The sequence below is a fragment of the Oryctolagus cuniculus genome, chromosome X (genome assembly GCF_964237555.1).
Source record: "Oryctolagus cuniculus chromosome X, mOryCun1.1, whole genome shotgun sequence".
NCBI classification, from domain to species: domain Eukaryota; kingdom Metazoa; phylum Chordata; class Mammalia; order Lagomorpha; family Leporidae; genus Oryctolagus; species Oryctolagus cuniculus.
In genome coordinates, this window is record NC_091453.1 from 37066677 (window position 1) to 37086622 (window position 19946).

General features: G+C 55.7%; 2 long non-coding RNA genes across 3 annotated transcripts; one reads left to right on the forward strand and one right to left on the reverse strand.

Annotated features, from left to right (window-relative positions):
• Window positions 1-1483: 1483 nt before the first annotated feature.
• LOC127487853 (uncharacterized) lies at window positions 1484-13176 on the reverse strand. 2 transcript variants are annotated; one of them, XR_011385667.1, is made up of 2 exons: window positions 12563-13176; window positions 1484-2251 (listed from the first exon to the last, which is right to left on the reverse strand). It is a non-coding gene; the product is annotated as an uncharacterized lncRNA (long non-coding RNA). The 2 variants fall into 2 exon arrangements; XR_011385666.1 differs by having other exon boundaries at window positions 1484-4803.
• Window positions 7811-13649, forward strand: LOC127487856 (uncharacterized). Its single transcript, XR_007915109.2, has 2 exons — window positions 7811-9772; window positions 13172-13649. It is a non-coding gene; the product is annotated as an uncharacterized lncRNA (long non-coding RNA).
• Window positions 13650-19946: the final 6297 nt, after the last annotated feature.

A 19946-nucleotide genomic window follows, 5' to 3' on the forward strand; every position in this document is an offset into this window, starting at 1 on the left:
CCTGGGCTCCCTGTAGCAACGCAGAGACCACTGAGAGTTAGGAAAGCCCGTCCCACCCACGCTGCCATCGCCTTTGATTCTGCATTTGTGGCACTTCCCTCACAGGTCTTTCATCCCTGAGGGAGCATTTGAAACCTAGTAGGCTCCTGTTCTCCTCTTGACCCCTCTGTTTAAAGCTGGGCTTCCCTGCCAGAAAAATGCTCCTTCTATTCAGTCCTTTTCGTCGAAAATGATTTCCACGACGTCGAGAGTTTCTGTAACGAATCCGAAATACACTTCCTCCTTATCTGAGACCACTGTGCTGTCTTTGGAGCGCGGGAGCTGTGACCCGTGTTCCTTTCCCAGCCTAATCCCGAGCACCCAGCGCCCAGGGGACCTAGGACGCAGTGGGGGCCGGGTAGACGCCCTGAAACAAGGTTGAGCTCCCATTTCCGCCTGTGCTGCCTAAAATATGTAAGGTCAGTCTTTCCACGGCCCTGGATTACAGGGTAGCCACGGTGTTCAGAGGGTCCTTTATCCTTGGGCGTGAGGGGCTCAGCCTTTGCCTGTGTCACTAAGTGTTCTGTGAAATCCATTGCGGGCAGCAGATCAGCTCACTCACTGAAGCTCCTTGGGCCGTGGCTTCCAGACTCAGGCCAGAGCCCAGAGTCTGCAGGTTCAACACCTTTTGGTTTTCATCCATAAAACCTCACCGAGGTTTAGGGGATGAAATGAAGCGAACATTTCCTTGGTAGCTGGTGTGGATCTCCTTTGTGTCCCAAAGGACCGTCAGCGTATCATTGGCTGATAGGACACTGCCCTCACTGAACTCAGTGCACGGAGCTGAGATGCTGGGCGGGGCTTTGGGATTAGTGGTTACACTCAGCTGAGTACCCGTGTGTCCCATGTCAGAGCGCCTGGCTTGGACCCTGGCTCTGCTCCTGATTCCAGCTTCCTGCCACGTCCTCCCGAAGAGGCAGGTGAAGGCTCAAGTGGTCGGTTCCCTGCCATCCCTGTGGGAAACCCGTATGGAGTGTGGGGCGCATGGCATCGGCCTGGTCCTATGCTGTCTATTGTGGGCATCTGGGGAGTGCTGCCGAGGATGGGAGCTGTCCTTCTGCCTCCCCGGTAACTCAGTTAACAAACAGAGACTGTGCAAGGCATGTGATGGTTATTGGGTGCAGGGGTGAAAGCTGCAGTGAACCTTAGTTCCCTGAGGTGATTCAGGTCATGTAATGATGTGTGGGGAGTGTGAGGAAAAATGACCTGAGGAGCTGCTGAAACAGCTTCCTTACTGGAAAGGCGTCTGGGTGGGGGAGCAGGTGTTCAGGGGGCTCCTGCCGCAGGCTCTCCTGGAGGCCTGGTGATATCAGAATATGGGGTGCCATACCATAGCACCGTGTGCTTATTAACAAATTCCCAGTATTAGTACGTCTGTGTGGGTTCTTGCCTAATAATCAGAGAAGAATTCTGAATACTGGCACAAATGAACGAGGCAGCATGATACGTTTTTAAGCTTTTATTCAGTGAGAAAGATGCAGAGGAGAGCGAGGGCCCTATGTAAAAGAGAAGTCTGGGTTCATACCAAGCACCAAGGGCCAACCACGTGGAGGAGCATCTAGGCCAGGAAGCATGGGGCAGGTGGCCCCAAGGCCATGCGTCCTGGAGGCCCAGGGAGCACGGGCCCCACGGGCAAAATGCTGAAAAGGAAAGTGCCAGAAAATGAGGAGCCCACCATGTCCCAGGCCTTTAATCCACTTTCAAAGCAGAGTGGTTAATTAACCTGATTGGCCGGTGGGTGCCCAGGTGTGGTCAGGTAGAGGCATGAGGTCACACAGGGCGTGGTAAGGCATAGTCTTCCAGCTCACAAACCTGATCAATTTTATCCTGTATGCCTGCTACCTCACTGGGACCAGGGCTCCAGAGACAGTCCCTCCCAGTTGCAGCTCTGCCAGCCTTGCTCCTGGTCCCCAGTTGCTGTGGGCCCGCGCACCTGCCATTGGTCCTGGGGCAGGATAGCAGCATGCAGGGCAGTGGGCTGTGACAGCCCTGGGAACCAGGCTGCAGATGCAGCCTCCTTTTCTGAGAAACTGAGATTTTCCTTTTATTTATTTATTTATTTATTTTCATTTTAAACGCTGCAACAGCCCAGGTTGAGCCAGGACAATGCCAGGAGCCTGCAGCTCCCACCAGGTGTCCCAGCTGGGTGGCAGGGTCCAAGTCTTGGTGAGATGTTGCACCTGCTTCCCAGGTGCCTTAGCAGGAAGAAGAGCTGTGCAGAAATTAAAAAACAAAAGTGTGTTTATTGGTATTTGAAAGCTGATGTACTGAGAGACTTTGCATCTGCAGGCCCATCCCTAAGCAGTTACACCACAGCAGGGAACATCAGGAAAGTGAAAGGGACAGAGCTCTTGGCCACAGGAGCGTTTTCTTTTTAAAGAAGTTCTCTTTGAGATGCGGGCCACGGGTTATCTCTGTTCCCCAAGTTCCCTACTGAATCACTTTTGTAAAAATTTAGGGCCGGCGCCGCGGCTCACTAGGCTAATCCTCCGCCTAGCGGCGCCGGCACACCGGGTTCTAGTCCCAGTCGGGGCGCCGGATTCTGTCCCGGTTGCCCCTCTTCCAGGCCAGCTCTCTGCTGTGGCCAGGGAGTGCAGTGGAGGAAGGCCCAGGTGCTTGGGCCCTGCACCCCATGGGAGACCAGGAAAAGCACCTGGCTCCTGGCTCCTGCCATCGGATCAGCGCGGTGCGCCGGCCGCAGCGCGCCGGCCGCGGCGGCCATTGGAGGGTGAACCAATGGCAAAGGAAGACCTTTCTCTCTGTCTCTCTCTCTCACTGTCCACTCTGCCTGTCAAAAAAAAAAAAATTTACTTTTTAGGGACTACCAATTTCCTAAGTAGGGCTTTAGGAACAGTTATTATTCCCACCAGACCTGCCCTCCCACCCCTGCTCCTCTTCCCTCTCCCCTTCCCAGGCCCATTCTCCATTAAGATTCATTCTCTATTAACTTTGTACACAGAAGACCAACTCTACACTAGGCAAAGATTCCAGCAGCTTGCTGAATCATTTTCGACCCGAATACACTCCGCACTGCTTTAGGAAGAGAAGTGAAAACGAACGGTTTGCATCTTTTTCAAATGGTTTGTAGGAAAGGCTGAATACCCCTGGGTGTTTTTAAAAGGAGTTAAAGCAGACACCGCACAGGTGACTCAGTACCCGCTGCTTTAGGCTGGAGAAACCTCGCAGGAAATAAACGCAAAATGTAACAGTGCCGCTGGGGGCACGGGCCAGGCAGAAATGGCTTTCTGCACAGAACCTGGCTCTCTGGCTGTCTGACGGGGCGGGTCAGGGAGCAGCACCAAGGCTGAATAGATGCAAATGGGTCCCTGAACCCCAGGATGACCTGCAGCACGGAAAGACCGGAGCTGTGGGGGAGCCGAGAGTGCGCGCTGCTCAGGTGCCCGGGCCTCGCCACAGGAAAACGCGGGTTACAGAGCGGAGAACCCGCACGTGTGCTCGCACTGGTGCAGTCTTGCTGGGATGCCCCAGGAGGCTGTCTACCCTCACCCAGTCACTGGCGGACTGGAAGGAGGACGCCCTGAACTGCTGCGCGGCACGGCTGCTGCGCACTTTTTTGAACCACGAAGGGCGGGGTAGGAGGGGGCTGGATCGCTGCTGCGGCGCCACACTGCCATCTAGCGGCCAGAGAAACTGCGGCCTGCGGATGCACGGCCACAGCCACCTTCGCCGCCATTTTCTAACCGAGGCTAAGGGGTTCTGGACAGGGACGCTGAGCAGGGACGAAGGACAACAAAAGGCCCCGAAAACCCGTCCCCGACGCGGAAGTAGACCCGAGCCTGCCTCCGTAGCAAAAGGCAGTTGAAAGGGGCTGCCTCGCGGGAGGTCCCGGCCCCTGGGAGCAGACCACCACCACACTGTGGGGTTCCGCGTCTGTGCGTGGCCAGCCAGGGCGCCCAGGGTCCGTCTTCCTCCCCAAGGGGCCCTGCAGGCTCCCTGGGCCGGCTACTGCGAGCTGGGCGCCCGGGGAAGGGAGGAGGATGCCCGGGACCGGCTGCTGCACCGCCCCAGCCGCACCACGCTGCAGCCCCGTACCCGGAAGTCTTCCGGGAGCCTTTGCTCTCTGTCCCTGGCCCTTAGAGGCTGCTCCAGCCCTCCTGGGAGCCCCTCTCTGCTTCCCTGCCACAGCTTCCTTCCCTGAGCTGTCCCACGGAGCGCGTCCATCCCTGCCTGGCCTGCGCTCCTCCCCTCTGCTGTGAGGCTGCAGCAGAGCCTCTTGGCCTGGTCTTTCATATGGACGAAGATGAGCCATACTAGGTCCCCTGCAAAGACACACGCTGGAATGTGCAGTTTGTCGGGACGTGCAGAGTATTCTGTGTGTGAATGTGTGAAAGAGAAATGAGAAAAGCTGGAATGCGCAGATGCACAAGGTGCCCACGACGTAGACTCAGCCGTGCAAGGGAACTACCCGTCGTGACAGGCCGTGGGCCAGGCCTAGTGGCCCTGTGATCGCGGGTTCCCTGCCCTGCTGGGCTGACTCTATTACAGGGAAGGGAAACCCCTGGTCTCACTGGTAGTTTTGTTCTGAAGGTGGAGGCTCTCCGTTTCTCTGACCGCTAGATGGCAGTGTGGCTTCAGGCAGGTCCTTGGCACTCATATCCCCCGCCCTTCGTGCTTGAAAAAAATGCAGTAAGCTCCATTTTAGCACACATTCAGGAAGTGGGGAATTTTGTACTTTCTGAAGAAAGTGAAATTCTCAATCCACAATTGAAAAGCCGCATCATCTGGGGGAAATAACTTCATTACCTGTAAAAAAAAAAAAAAACGTTTTTTCCCTTTGTTTAAAACATCATTTTTTTTTCATTTTCTTTCTCCTTGGAACCAACTAAATCTTTTTATTTTTTTCAATTTTTAAATATTTATTGATATATTTGAAAGTCAGAGTTACACAGAGAGAGGAGAGGCAGAGAGAGAGAATCTTTCATCCCCTGGTTCACTCCCCAATTGGCCCCAAGGGCTGGAGCTGCACTGATCCGAAGCAGGAGCCAGGAGCTTCTTCCAGGTCTCCCACGTGGGTGCAGGGGCCCAAGGACTTGTGCCATCTTCTGCATTCGCAGGCCATAGCACAGAGCAGGATCAGAAGTGGAGCAGCCAGGACTAGAACCACTGTCTATGTGGGATGTTGGCACTGCAGTTGGCAGCTTTACCCACTATGCCACAGTGTCAGCCCCACCCACTGAATCTTTGTGGAATTTTTGTGAGTCCTCTATGCAACCCCAAACAGCAGACAGGGAAGAATACAGCCATACACTTGAAGCCAGGGAAGGGTAGGGAGCTGACATTGGAGGGTTGCAAGTTCAGGCGAGACAGAGGGACACAGGTGAGGAGCAGGGCTACAGGCCAGGCAGAAAGCAGGGGATTTTAGTCAGCACTTTCCTGTAACATCCAGCAGGGAGGGCCCTTCTTTGCTAAGAGGATCCTTCCTGTGGCCACAGGTTCTCAGACTGGACTGAAAGTGCAGTCCTTGTGAGCAGTGGCCATCACAAAAGCAGGACAAGGCTGGGGTGCAGCAAAGACAGTTTCCTCTACCAGAGTAAGGACAAGGGCAGACTTGGGCCTGCAGAACCACTGTCCTGCTCAGTGAGGACACGCTGAGCTTTTCTTCTCTTTTCCTTTATTTAGCTCTTATCATTTGCCACAGAATTAGAGGGAAAAAGAGAGGAGAGAGACCTTCCATCTGCCCATTCACTCCACAATGGCTGCAACAGCCCCAGCTGACCTGATCCACAGCCAGGAGCCAGGAGCTTCCTCCAGGACTCCCATGCGGGTGCAGGAGCTCAAGCACTTAGGCCATCTTCTACTGCTTTCCCAAGCCATAGCAGAGAGCTGGATCAGAAATGGAGCAGCTGGGACTCGAACCAGCGCCCATGCGGGATGCTGGCGCCACAAGCAGAAGCTTAACCCACTACAACACAGTGCCAGCCCCCTGCAGTGTTTCTTAATCAGAATGAGGTGCACTCAGCCTAGCACCAAGGTTTATGTATCATCAGTAAGACTAGTTTAATCCGTCATTCATACCCCTTGGTGTTCCATCACAGTAGAGTTACACCTCGTGTGTGCTACCCAGCAGGGCCAGTTGGCAAGGCAGCTGTGCCTGCTTTGCCAAGGCCAGTTTCTGGAACCCAGCAAAGGGGCTGGGCTGTTTGAACAGCCAGCCTAGAGGCTCAGAGGCTCCATCCACTTGAGAACGGGAAAGGGAAAGAAAACTAGTGGGTGGGGTTACAACCTGGCAGCTGTGTCTGCTGTTAACGCTCCAGGGCCTTGGCTCAGCCGGGGGCCCTGGCTGGATACCTAGGTCCTCTATGAAGTCTTGACCCAGAAGACCTGTGGCCTGGCCCGAGCCCACCCTAATCAGGGTGATCTCCCTGTGGTTCCCTCCAAATGGGTTGGGCAGCCCAAGGGCAGCAACCACAGGCCCCTGGCTCACGCTAAGCTCACAAGGCCACCTGCCCAGGTGTCTCTCTGGAATTCTCCGGAACTGAAGAGCCCACCCACTGAAGATGACTGAAAAGGCCCTCGCCCCTCATATGCTTGGGACTGTAAGCATCCCCTATAGGCAGATGGCTACACAAGGGAATGGCAGCAATGCATTTCCCACGGCCCCTGCCATCATGTTCCAGCACGCGAGACCACAGAGATCATTCGAGCCACCAGCCACGTTCCTGCCCCGGGGTGCCCTCAGCGCTTGCCCGGCCCTTCAGCACTGCTGAGCTATGTCCCGCAGGGCACCCTGGCGCCCCGCCTTGGAACTGACTGCCAGGTGAGATGTCTGTGGCAGTGAGTGACCCCACGTGGGGTCAGTTCAGCGGTCCCCCAAGTCCCTGCAACCTTAAGCAGCGCAGCCTGCTGCACGTACCTACGTGTGCCCGGCCTGTTCTGTGCACCTGCCGGTTCCCATTGCAGTTACCCACCATTCACTCACATGCATTCTGCCTTTGTACAAATTCCTCTTGGCTCAAGCCACAGGGACCCCTTGTGCTGTGTACACACTGCCTGTTTCAGTCCCCGCCTGATGCCCCATCTGCTTCCCCTCACACTGCCAACGCGGACACATTTCTCCTGGGGTGGAGAGTGAAGCCGCAGATGGCGCACTCTGTCTGTCTGTCTCTGCCATGCAAACAAGCAGAATGCAGACATCTTCTAAGGAAGATAAGATTTTGCAAGGCATTCGGGGATTTTCTGGTCCAGCGCCAAAAAGCTATCTTTTGCCTGGCTCCTGCCTTGACTGGAGCCGGTGTTGAGATGTGCAGAGCGGCAAGAAAAGCATCACACTGGATGCCACGTTACAGACCCTTATGCAAGGCAGCAGAATTAGGGACGGCATCCTTGTACAGTGCTGAGGGTCTCTGCAGAGAGCCACGGGGCTGCAATGCTCTTCTCCGCCCAGGTCTGCTACCACGTCTGCATCTGCGCTGGGCAAACCCCAGCTACTGAGGGGCTCACAGGGCTCCTCAGACCACAGGGCTTTATTCCAGCAGCGCCGCCCCTGCCCTGAGGAGCTGCTGGGACACCCCTGCCCCCTGCCCTGAGGAGCTGTGACATCACCATCCCCTGCCCTGAGGAGCTGTGACATCACCATCCCCTGCCCTGAGGAGCTGTGACATCACCATCCCCCTGCCCTGAGGAGCTGTGACATCACCATCCCCCTGCCCTGAGGAGCTGTGACATCTACCATCCCCCTGCCCTGAGGAGCTGTGACATCACCATCCCCCTGCCCTGAGGAGCTGTGACATCACCATCCCCCTGCCCTGAGGAGCTGTGACATCACCATCCCCCTGCCCTGAGGAGCTGTGACATCACCATCCCCCTGCCCTGAGGAGCTGCTGGGACACCCCTGCCCTGAGGAGCTGCTGTGACATCACCATCCCCCTGCCCTGAGGAGCTGGGACATCACCATCCCCCTGCCCTGAGGAGCTGGGACATCACCATCCCCCTGCCCTGAGGAGCTGGGACATCACCATCCCCCTGCCCTGAGGAGCTGGGACATCACCATCCCCCTGCCCTGAGGAGCCGCTGGGACACCCCTGCCCTGAGGAGCTGTGACATCACCATCCCCCTGCCCTGAGGAGCTGGGACATCACCATCCCCCTGCCCTGAGGAGCTGCTGGGACACCCCTGCCCTGAGGAGCTGTGACATCACCATCCCCCTGCCCTGAGGAGCTGTGACATCAACATCCCCCTGCCCTGACGAGCTGCTGGGACATCACAATCCCCCTGCCCTGAGGAGCTGCTGGGACACCCCTGCCCCCGCCCTGAGGAGCTGTGACATCACCATCCCCCTGCCCTGAGGAGCTGCTGGGACACCCCTGCCCTGAGGAGCTGTGACATCACCATCCCCTGCCCTGAGGAACTGGGACATCACCATTCCCCTGCCCTGAGGAGCTGTGACATCACCATCCCCCTGCCTGAGGAGCTGTGACATCACCATCCCGCTGCCATGAGGAGCTGCTGTGACATCACCATCCCCCTGCCCTGAGGAGCTGGGACATCACCATCCCCCTGCCCTGAGGAGCTGTGACATCACCATCCCCCTGCCTGAGGAGCTGTGACATCACCATCCCGCTGCCATGAGGAGCTGCTGTGACATCACCATCCCCCTGCCCTGAGGAACTGCTGTGACATCACCATCCCCCTGCCCTGAGGAGCTGGGACATCCCCATCCCCCTGCCCTGAGGAGCTGCTGTGACATCACCATCCCCCTGCCCTGAGCAGCTGCTGAGACACCCCTGCCCCCTGCCCTGAGGAGCTGTGACATCACCATCCCCCTGCCCTGAAGAGCTGCTGGGACACCCCTGCCCTGAGGAGCTGCTGTGACATCACCATCCCCCTGCCCTGAGGAGCTGTGACATCACCATCCCCCTGCCCTGCCCTGAGGAGCTGGGACATCACCATTCCCCTGCCCTGAGGAGCTGGGACATCACCATCCCCCTGCCCTGAGGAGCTGGGACATCACCATTCCCCTGCCCTGAGGAGCTGTGACATCACCATGCCCCTGCCCTGAGGAGTTCTATGACATCACCATCCCCCTGCCTCCTGACCTGAGGAGCTGCTTCCATAGCTTCCCTACTGGAAAGATGTTTGGGTGGGGAGCAGGTGTCCAGGGGGCTGTCCTGCCTGCAGGCTCTCCTGGAGGGCCCGGGACCAGGGCTCCAGAGAAAGTCCCTCCCTGTTGCAGCTCTGGCAGCCTGGCCGCTCGTCCCCAGTCTCTGGGCCCCGTGTGCCTGCTGTTGGTCCCCGGGCCAAGATAGGAGCCATCCAGGGTGGGAGCTGTGACGACCTGGGCCCCTAGGCCCAGCCTCCGACCCATTCTGAACACTCAGGATCTTTCCCAGAAGTTCTTTCCCTTCCTGAGGAGTTTGAAGCTCCTGGATGAGTGATCTGGCAGCTCTCCTGTTTGACCAGAGGCCACGGCATGGAAGGACGATGGGAGAGAAATGGAAAGATGAAAATGTGGGCACGCGGCCCCTCTGCGGGTAGCGCAGGCCACACCAGCATCTCTGAGCATAGGCACCTGCCCTAGCAGGCTCCATCAGCAGCCCAGCCCTGAGTCAGAAGAGGAACGGAGGCGGCTCAAGGACTGAGCAGGAAGGGCCTGTGTATGGCTGCCTCCCTAAAGAGGACTGGCGTTGTCCGGGCTAAACAGGGGCTTGGTAGAGTATGCACTGCTGTCCCCGTGAACACAAACCTGCAGACATCTCAGTGGCTTCATCGCCAGGTGAGTGAGTGTTCAATGACAGATCCTTAGAAAAAGATTCTTCACTTAAGTCAGAGGGGGGGGGGGGAGAACCCACCCAGGCAGTGTTTCAATGCCCACGTGCCACCAACAGGCAAGACTTGGCAAGGTGACAGCTGGCAACCAAGCATTCAGTCCAGGACTCCCAGGTGGCTGGCAGGGACCCAAACTCTCCAGCCATCACCTGCGGCCTTCCTGGGGTATGTGCACTAGGAGGCAGCTCGGATCCAGAGCTCAGAAAAGAATCGACCCAGGCATGCTATTTGGGGTACACGCATCCCAAGCATGTGCTTTTTGGTTTTGTGGTATATTTGTTTAAAAAGATTTATTTATTTGAAAGGCAGAGCTACAGACAAAGACCTTCTCTCCAATGGCTCACTCCCCAACATGGCCACAATGGCTGGCGCTGGGCCAGGCTGAAACCAGGACCCAGAGCTTTTTCCCTGTCTCCCATGTGGGTGCAGGGGCCCAAGCACTTGGGCTGCTTTCCCAGGCACATTATTAGTGAGCCGGTTTGCAGTGGAGCAGCCGGGATTCCAACTGGCGAAAAACGGAGACAGGAGAGAAGAGAAGAGAAAGAAGGCCTGGATTGAGTACACTGACCCTTCACCCAGCTTCATTTTCTCTTTGATCCTCATTTCTCCTCCTTAGGATTGTCCTCAAGTACTCCTCTTCTTTCTATTTTTAAGCTTCATTTCTTTGAAGAGCCCAGTGTTGGGGGGGTGCGTGTGGGGGAGAGAGATCAATCTTCATCCACTGTTTTACACTCAAATGGCTTCAGCGCTCAGATGTGGCCCGGCCACAGCCAGGAGCTAGAGAGTCCAGACTTGTCTCCCACAGGGGTGGTGGTAGCCTGAGCACTGGGCCTTCTCAGCTGCCTGTGCAGGCCTGTTCACATGGAGCTGGATTGGAAGCAGGGCAGCCAGTGCTCCCATATGGGATCACACGCCCAGCCCCCAAACACTGGTGGCCCTGGCAGCCTTGCTGGGTCAGCCTCCTGGGCAATGTGGCATGGAGGGGTGAAGGGTAGTGCGTGGGGCAAGGGGAGGCTCTGACTCCCATCTGGCTGAGCAGCAGGGTGCAATCTGAACCCTGTGGCCACTGGGAAAGTTTCCTCTTAGGTTTGCTGGCTTGATCTTGCAGGCATTTAAGGGGGGAGTTTGGTCAGGACACTGGGACCCCAAGAAGGAGGGGGCAGGGAAACAGGTGACAGGACAGGTGGGTGAGCAGGCACCTTTCAGCTCTGTACCAGGGAGTTGAGGGAGGCCTCCCTCACAAGACAGATTTGCTACCATAGAAATAAATCTGAAAACACACACACACATACACACACACACACACAAACATAATTAAAAGGCAAAGAACAGGGAAGTATTTGCAACAGACAGGACAGAAGGCGGTTCTTTCTACCCATACAGCTGTTAGCATAATTTAATGTCATTCTGACAACAAATTAGAGGACAGAGAGGGTCAGAAAAGCAACAACTCCCAGGTGAGCAGCAGAGGATGTGCCGCCCCCTGCGGTGTTCCCTGGGCTTTGCAGGGAGCCCGAGAAGCCGGGGGCTTTGCCACCAGAACAGGGCCCTCTGGAAATCCATCCACAGGGAGCAAGCAGAGAGGGCAAAAGGACAGAAGAGCAAACCATGCTTTCGTCTTCCACAGGGACACTGTGGGCGACTCTGGCCTCTTGCCCCCTTCCCCTGCGTTTCCTGGGCTGCATCTCCTGAGCAATCAGTAGGGGCCTTTTCTCCCAGGGGCAGAAAGGGGAAGTGGCAAAGAGCAGCTGCACCTGCACTGCAGGAGCCCTCTGATCACACTCAGTCTCAGAAAAGCCGCCCAGTATCCGGTGCCTCTACAAACGTTCTAGGAGCTACTGGAAGTAACTACCGTGTGATGGCCCCGGCTGCCAGGACACAAGCTAAGCTCGGCCTGAGCTACTTCCTGGACTGTGGTCACCCCTGAAACACGTGCTGTCACCCCCTTCATTGCCACTTGTGCAAGTGAGGTACACAGAGGTGCACTTGGCTACCAAGAGTCATCGGAAGAGACACCAGGACTGCCCACTGCCCCCGCTCTGTCACTCTCTGGGTCACACCCTGGTTTGCAGAGAGCTTTCCTGCCCCCCCGATGCCAGCTGTGAAATTTTCACAAAGAAAATCCCTGGAAGCAATCAGGTCCTCGTTCACTTCTTCCACACAGAGCTCACTGCCCACACCCCGCCTGGCCCTGTTCTGTGGCTGGGGTGACCACAGGGCAGGGAGCAAGAAGTGAAGGAACACAGCTCCTGGCCCAAGGATGTGCGTGTGTGTGTTTAAATATTTATTAAATGAAAGGCAGAGAGAGATACTTTCCATCCTCTGTTTCACAGCCCCAGTGGCCTCAATAGCCAGGCCTAGGCCAGGCCAAAGCCAAGACCCAGGAGCTCCCCTTGTGGGTAGCAGGGGCCCCAGCACTTGGGGCATCTGCTGCTGATCTACCGGGCTCAGCAGCATGGAATTGGTCAGCAATACAGCAGTCAGGACTGCAGTGGGCAGCCATCTGGGCTGCTGGTGTCCCAGGCAACAGCTTAACCTGCCATGCCACAAACCAGGCCCCCACCGATTTTTGTAAATGAGGTGGACCTCTGAGTCCTGGCTCATGCTTTATCCGTTTCCCATCTCAGTTGCCAAGTTTGTCTCTGGTGGAGGACATGCTATCTGATTCAGTAAGAGACCCAAGGCTTACTTCCAGTGCTTGGAAATGACTTCCAGAACAAACCCCCATGCGACATACCTGAGTTTAAACAGATGTTCAAGCACCTAGGCCAAATGGAGCAGTATCTTTCCAATGCACCTTGACCCAGCAAAACCTCACGAAATAATCACACGATCTAGTTCGTAGTTACCGCTGGGAGAAAGCAGTGCAGCGAAGACTGGCTTCCTGGGTTCAGCCACATCTGGCCCCTTGCTTGACAGTGGAATGCGGGTAGCTTCAAGGAGTACTCCGGCGGTGCAGGTCCTTGAAACTCCAGATAAACTGGGAAGGCAAATGACAGGAGCCTACTGAGGGGAGAAGTGCCAGCTGCAGCGGTGCCCAGGCACCACCCTCTGAGCGGGCCCAGCAGGAAAGCAGAGGGCTTCGTCTGCAGGTGAGTTTGCATCTGGAATCCTGTGGGAGGCTGCCTCTCCTCCAGGCTGGCCTGCTCCCCCGCCCAGACCCAGTGTAACCTAAGCAGCCTCTTTTCTGGGTTGAAACTGCTCAGCTTATTTTTTTCAAGCGGGAAGGGCGGGGGAGATGAGGGGCGCAGTTCGCCGTGATCCGTTGCTGCCATCTAGCGGCGCCAGAAACAGGACGCGCACTGCACAGAGAAACCTTTTCTAAGGTTTACTTATCTGTTTGAAGGCACAGGGCCTAAGAGAGCTACATAGAGAGAGAGAGAGAGAGAGGTCCGTCTTCCATCCGCCGGTTCCCTCCCACCTGCAGTGGCCGGAGCTGCGCCGATCCGAAGCCAGGAACCAGGGCCTTTGTCCAGGTCTTTGACGTATGTGCAGGGCCCCAAGCACTGAACCATCCTCCGCTACTTCTCCGGCGCATTCGGATCGGAATCTGGATCGGAACTGTGGCAGCCAGGACGACCGGAGCCGAGGGCTTGTCGGCACCATGGAAGGTAGTTGTACCCGGTACCACCGCGACGGACCCAAAGCCGTCTTTGCTAATGCAAATCCGAGAACCTCTCCTGCCCCCCAACGCCCAGTCTCGAGTGCAAGATCACAGAAAACGCTTGAGACCCCTCTTTAAGTCCCGGAGATCCTGCCCACCAAAGAAGCCGTTAGTCCCGCCCTGGAATCCTAGCAACCGCCGCGGGAAGTCCCGGTGCCGCGGACGGACGCCGCCAGGGGGCGGGGCCTCACCACGCGCGCATGCGTGGGGGTGGCTGCGCGTGGGCGCCCGGTGCATTCTGGGCCAGGTGACCCGGGGCCCGGCGTGCGTGTCCGCCCGAGTGGGCGGTGGGTGAGGCGCGAGCAGGGCCGATGGGGCAGCTGATGTCCAGGGTGTCCTGCCGGCGGCCCCCGACATGTGGGAGGCCTACACGTTAATGGTTCAGTCTTGTCCGTGACCATTGGAGGATCGCTTCCCGCTTTTCGGTCCTCTCCTCTTTCTGTGCTGTGATACCGGGTGGTTCTCTGCGGGCGCGAAATCGTCCGACGTCTAAAGAGCGGCAAGGACTCCCGTTTCTCTTGCTGACCTAGAATGATAAGGTCGGCAGAGGCCGCAGATTCACTGTGGCCTGTCAGCCCCGCAGCGCGCTGCTTCATTACTCTGCCGCATGAGGTCTTAGCGAGGGTCCATCCTCTGCACCGGACAGTCGGGGGGAAACCCTGGGTGCGTGTCTAATCGGGAGTCACGGGTGAATGGTGCCTTTGAGTAACTGAGCCATGGGTGTTGTCTCTGGGGTCAGGGAAGGGCGAGCATGCCTGACACGTCTCCAAGTGATGGAGGCAGGCGTCCGCACCCCTGGGTGATGGCCCTGTCCTGAGTGCTTTCTACAGGACCGGCAGTCTTGTCCCCCGCGTCCTGCTGGAGACACCTGCCACCCTGCGCAGTCTGCGGCTGCTTTGTGTCTCCCTCACCCTGGTCAGTTCTGCTGACCCCTGGCTGACTCAGCCTCAGCCCAGCTGCGCTGACAGCAGCAAAGCCCCCTGGATGCGGGTCTCACCCTCATCCTCCCCCTGTGCAGGGCTTGCCCCTCTGCAGCCCAGCTGCGGGTCACCTACCCCTAAGCAATATGGCTCCCTTCAGGTGAGCACTTGGGCACCTTTTAAGAAAAAGAGACTTACTTGATTATATGAAGGCAGAAGGACAGAGAAAGAGGGACAGACAGAGGGAGTGGGCCACCTTCCAGTCACTGTTCACTTCCCAAATGGCCACAGATGCCTGGGCTGGGCCAAGCCAAATCAGGAGTCTGCAACTCCATCCGGGTCTCCATGTAGGTTGCAGGGGCCCAGCACTCAGACCCTCATCAGCTCCTTTCCAAGGTGCATGACCTGATGAGCTGCGCCAGAAGTGGGGCAGGTAGGACTCCAACCAGCCCTCACATGGGAAGCAGGTATCCCAGGCAGCAGCTTAACCCACCGTGCCACAATGCCAGCCCTGCACCCTGGTCTTGAATCAGCCACTGTCCAGATTCTCCTTCAGGGAATCGTGCCCCTGGCGTGTCCCCTGCCACACAGCAGCAGCCTCCATCAGCTCCTGAAAAGTGCCAGGGGCTTCCGAAGGTTCACGGGCAAGTGGAGGTGAATGCTAGGTTTACTATGGAGCATGCAATCCTGCAGTCACTGTGATGTTTGTTCAGTGTGCTCGGATCTTGTGCACTTTTTGAAGACCCACCATACAGTCGCGCGAAATGAACGTTCTTATTCCCAAACATGTGTTGGGTAAAATCCTACTTGGAGCCTCTGCACTTCCTTTCTTTTTCTTCTTTTTTTTTTTTTTGGACATCAGAGTTAGTGATAAAGACAGACAGTAAGGTCTTCCTTCCGTTGCTTCACCCTCCCAAATGGTTGCCACGGCCGGCGTGCAGCGCTGATCAGAAGCCAGGAGCCAGGTGCCTCCCCCTGGTCTCCCATGCGGGCGCAGACCTCAAGGACCTGAGTCATCCTCCACTGCCCTCCCGGGGCACAGCAGAGAGCTGTACCGGAAGAGGAGCAACCAGGACAGAACCCGGGGTGCCGGCGCCACAGGCGGAGGACCAGCCCAGTGAGCCAAGGCGCCGGCCCAGCCTCTGCACTTCTCTGAAGAACCTTTCTTCGCTGAGAGTTTCCTCTGGGCTTGTCACTGCTCCGTGCACTGCTAACCCTGTGACTGCAACAGATCCCATTCCGGCCTTGTCTTTCAGGTCGACCAAAGAGTTTTTATATTATGTCCAACTCCAGAATGCTGCCAGACTACCTCACTTCCGCGCGCGTGTGTGTAAAAGGCTGGAACTGCCAAATATGCCCAAGGCGCCTCCGCGGTAGACCCAGCCGTGCACATGGAGCTTCTGTACTGTGAGGCCACAAGGCGAGGCCTGGTGCCCTGTGACAGCACATTCCCTGCAGTGCTGGGCACGAGGCTCTGTTATGGGCTGGGGAGCAGGGCGTTGTCTCACAGGCTGAAGCACTTTGCGTTCCTGAAACACATCATGAGCCCTGAGCTGCCGCAGGGCGTGCGTGAAGAGCGTGGGATTGCCCGCTCCATTTGCGGGATGCCCCAGTACAGGGTGCCCATGGGGTTTGGGACGCTGAGTATCCCACCGGTCTGACTCCTCCTTCTCCATGAACCCTCAGGGGAGGCGGCTGGAGGGGAGCAGGGGAGCTGGCAGGTGTGCACTATGACAGCCGCGGAGTGGAGAGTGTGCTGGACGCAGTGTGGGGTGCAGGAGACGGAAAGAAACGAGCCACCTTCTGCTGGTCAGGGACGGACACCCAATAAATCGGGCTTGCAGGGACAGGGCTGCGATTCTCTGTGGCCCGGGCGGCCTAAGGGCAGGTGCAGACAGCACTGGTCCCACCCCCTAGCCCACAACAGACAGAAGGAAACAGCCAAGGGCTTTTTTGGAGGAAGATGGGCACTGACCTCATTCCGCTCCGATGCGCATGCTCCGTCCCCGCCAATCCTCGCGTAGTTGGAGTCCGTAGCCAGGCTTCGTTTTCCCTTCTGTTTGGACTGCCTGCTGCTGTTGCTATGGTTCCGGAGGCGGGACTGCGGTGGGCGTCCTTGCCTGGGACGGCTTTCGGGGGTCGTTTCGGAAGGTCCCAGTGCATTGTGTTCTTGTTCTTTATTCCACAAGGCTACTCCCGGCCAGGCCTGCCCTTGGAGTATTAGGAAAAAAAAAAAAAAAAAAAAGGGCAGCGTGAATTTTCGCCTGGTTTGGGCGTCCCTCCGTTTCTCTGGCCACAAGATGGCAGTGTTGCGCCGCAGCGCGACGCTGCGCGTGCCTTCCCCCTCCTTTCGTGCTGACAAAAAACGCGCCACGTATTTTCCCGCTGGAAAGCTGGTTCGTCTTGCAGTTCCAGATTTGGGGACCTCAAATGTCACTGTTCCTGGGGTCCCACGCAGAAACTCACTCTCGGGGCACAACGCGTTTTGCTGTTTTCGGTGTGTTGGCTTTCAACTTTAGTTTGTTTCTTGAACGTGTTTCGTTAATATATAGACCGTTTGCACTTCGAGCGGACCCGGGAACTCTTTCTTCCCACCCTGTGTGTGCCTCCAGGTTCCCCTTGAACCTGGGCCCTGCTTCTCTGAAACGTGCTGTTGCTGCATCCTCGGGGTTGTGTGCGTGGGTGTAGGTGTGCGTGGGGGTTCCTGACCCATGCCCTGGCCTGCACTGTGGATTCCTTTTGTGGGCCTTCCCTTAGGGGTGTTCTCATCCATGCAGGTGCTTTTGACACATCTGAGGCCCAGGCTGTCAGGGCCGCTTGCTTCTCTCTATAAAGCTCAGTTGGACACTTTTACATTGCATCCTTTTCTCTCATCGTGGGACGCTCATGATTTCACCCATGCCTCCTCATGTACTACGTAAAATCAGTCTTTCCATGGCCTGGATCTTGACCTCAATGGTGTTACAGGGTCGGTTATCCTTTGCTGTGAGGTGTTCAGCCTTTGCCTGTGTCATGGCCGTTTCTTAGCAGCCAGTTTCTTGCATCAGCTGTCTCAGTCACAGACTCAGACACTGCGCAGATCTTTGCAGGCTCAGCATTGCTTTGTTCTCATCCAGAAAGACCTCACTGTGCTTCCACTGGTGCCATGCAGCACGGACTGCCGAGGTAGCTGTGGGAAACCTTTCTTGTTGCTCCGTGTTTGATCAGCTGCGGGTGTAGTGCTGGCTGAGTTGTCGTAGGACACCGCCCTAGATCAATCAACGTCTAGAACTGAGGCTGCGGGGTATTTGGACGAGGGTTATGATGCTGTGTGGAACCCCTGCTTCCCTGGCTGTTGTGAGCATTTGGAGAGTGAACCAGTGGTTGGAAGTGCTCCCTTGCTCTCTCCCCCCGTCTCTTCCTTTCTGTCTGTCACTCTGCCTTTCAAATAAATAAGTCTTATTTTAAAAATCAAATCAGAAAAGCAGAAAGATAATTAAATACAAAAGACACGGAAGGACTTGCAGAGTATATGACACTTGGGGGTTAATTTCTACGCATACAACTCTTAACATAATATTATTTTTCAAAATTAGAGGAGAGAGTCTGAAAATGCAAGAGATCCCAGGGGCTACAGGGGTTTGCAACCCAGTGTGGAGTTTGCTCCCTGTGCTTTGCCTGTGAAGCATTGGGGCCTTTGTAGCTAGGTTTCAACATTGGAAATCCAGCACGAATAAGCAGAGGGTGAAAAATACGTATGGGCAAAACATTCTTTCATCTTCCTGTGCAGGGCTGGGGCATGCCCGGCCCAGGAGCTCTCTAAGGCCCATGAAATCATTTGGTCTGGCCCTGCCAAGGCAAGCACAAATGGAACTGGAAATTCAATAAATCTGTACCAGGCTACTTTTCAAGTTGAATGGACCTTGGCAGAAAAAAACTGTTTGTCACCCCTGTTTTAAAGGGACAAACCCTATATCAATATGCTTTCCTCCTACACCTTTCTCTCCCCGCATTTCCCTAGAAATCCCTAGATAGAAATAGGAAATAGAAGAATATGTATTAACTGCATCAAAATGTAAAGGATACTTTTTATCACAGTCTCAAAAAACCTGCCTTAAAAAAAATAAAAGCTGGGCCCGACACTGTGGCACAGCGGGTTAAAGCTCTGGCCTGCAGTGCCGGCATCCCATATGGACGCTGGTTCGAGTCCTGGCTGCTATACTTCCTATCCTGCTCTCTGCTATGACCTGGGAAAGCAGTAGAAGATGGCCCAAGTTCTTAGGTCCCTGCACCTGCATGGGAGACCCAGAGGAAGCTCCTAGCTCCTGGCTTCAGATCAGCGCAGCTCTGGTCATTGCAGGCCATCTGGGGAGTGAACCAGTGGATGGAAGACCTCTCTCTCTCTGTCTCTACCTCTGTCTCTCTTTCAAATAAAATAAATAAACAAACAAACAAACTGGGCTGGTGCCATGGCTCACTTGGCTAATCCTCCGCCTGTGGCGCCGGCACACCGGTTCTAGTCCTGGTAGGGGCGCCGGATTCTGTCCCAGTTGCTCCTCTTCCAGTCCAGCTCTCTGCTGTGGCCCGGGAAGGCAGTGGAGGATAGCCCAAGTCCTTGGGCTCTGCACCCACATGGGAGACCAGGAGGAGGCACCTGGCTCCTGGCTTCGGATTGGCGCAGCACCGGCTGTAGCGGCGACTTGGGGGGTGAACCAACAGAAGGAAGACCTTTCTCTGTCTGTCTCTTTCTCACTTTCTAATTCTGCCTGTAAAAAAAAAAAAAATTGTACCTGCTATATACTGACATCAGTAATGTGATTTACCAGGCTGCCAGGACACAGGCTCAGCACCTGTTGAGCTACCTGCACTGCCCTCACCCCCTAGGGTGCATATTGTCACCGATCTTCATTTACACCTGTGGAAACAGGCACTCAAGATTCTCCGGGCTTCTCAGAGGAGACAACAGTATTGTCCACTGTCCCTGGTCTGTCACTCTCTGGGTCACACCCTGGTTTGCTGAAAGCTCTCCTGCTTCAAGATCCCAGCTATGATGTTTACAAAGAAAATCCCTGGAAGTGAACAAGGCCTTGTTCATTTCTTCCACAGACAGCCCCACTGACCACACCCTGCTAGGTGGTGTTCAGTGGAAAGTGTCACAACAGGAGCCCTTAGGGAGAGAAATGGCTTTTTATGATGTTGACCTTTGAGATGGGGGTTAGAGGTTGTTTCTCTCCATTCACCTCAGTTTTTAATCATACTTAACTCTTGGAGAATACATACTGCTTCCAGAAGATGAATTTTTAAACTTCAAGCCTTATTCAAATAATTTTTAGAACACAATAACTCACGCAAAATAGCTACGTTTTTAAACAGATGCTTAAGCAGTGATGCAAACAGGAAATCTCTGTACCTGCAAAATGCAGCGTTATAGCTGAAAAACCTCTCCGGAAACAATCCTCAAATATAATTAACAGTTCACCATTGTCTGAAAGGGTTATGGATAAGATTGGCTTTCTTTATTAAACGTTCTCTCTCCAAATGTTTTCGAGCAGATTCAG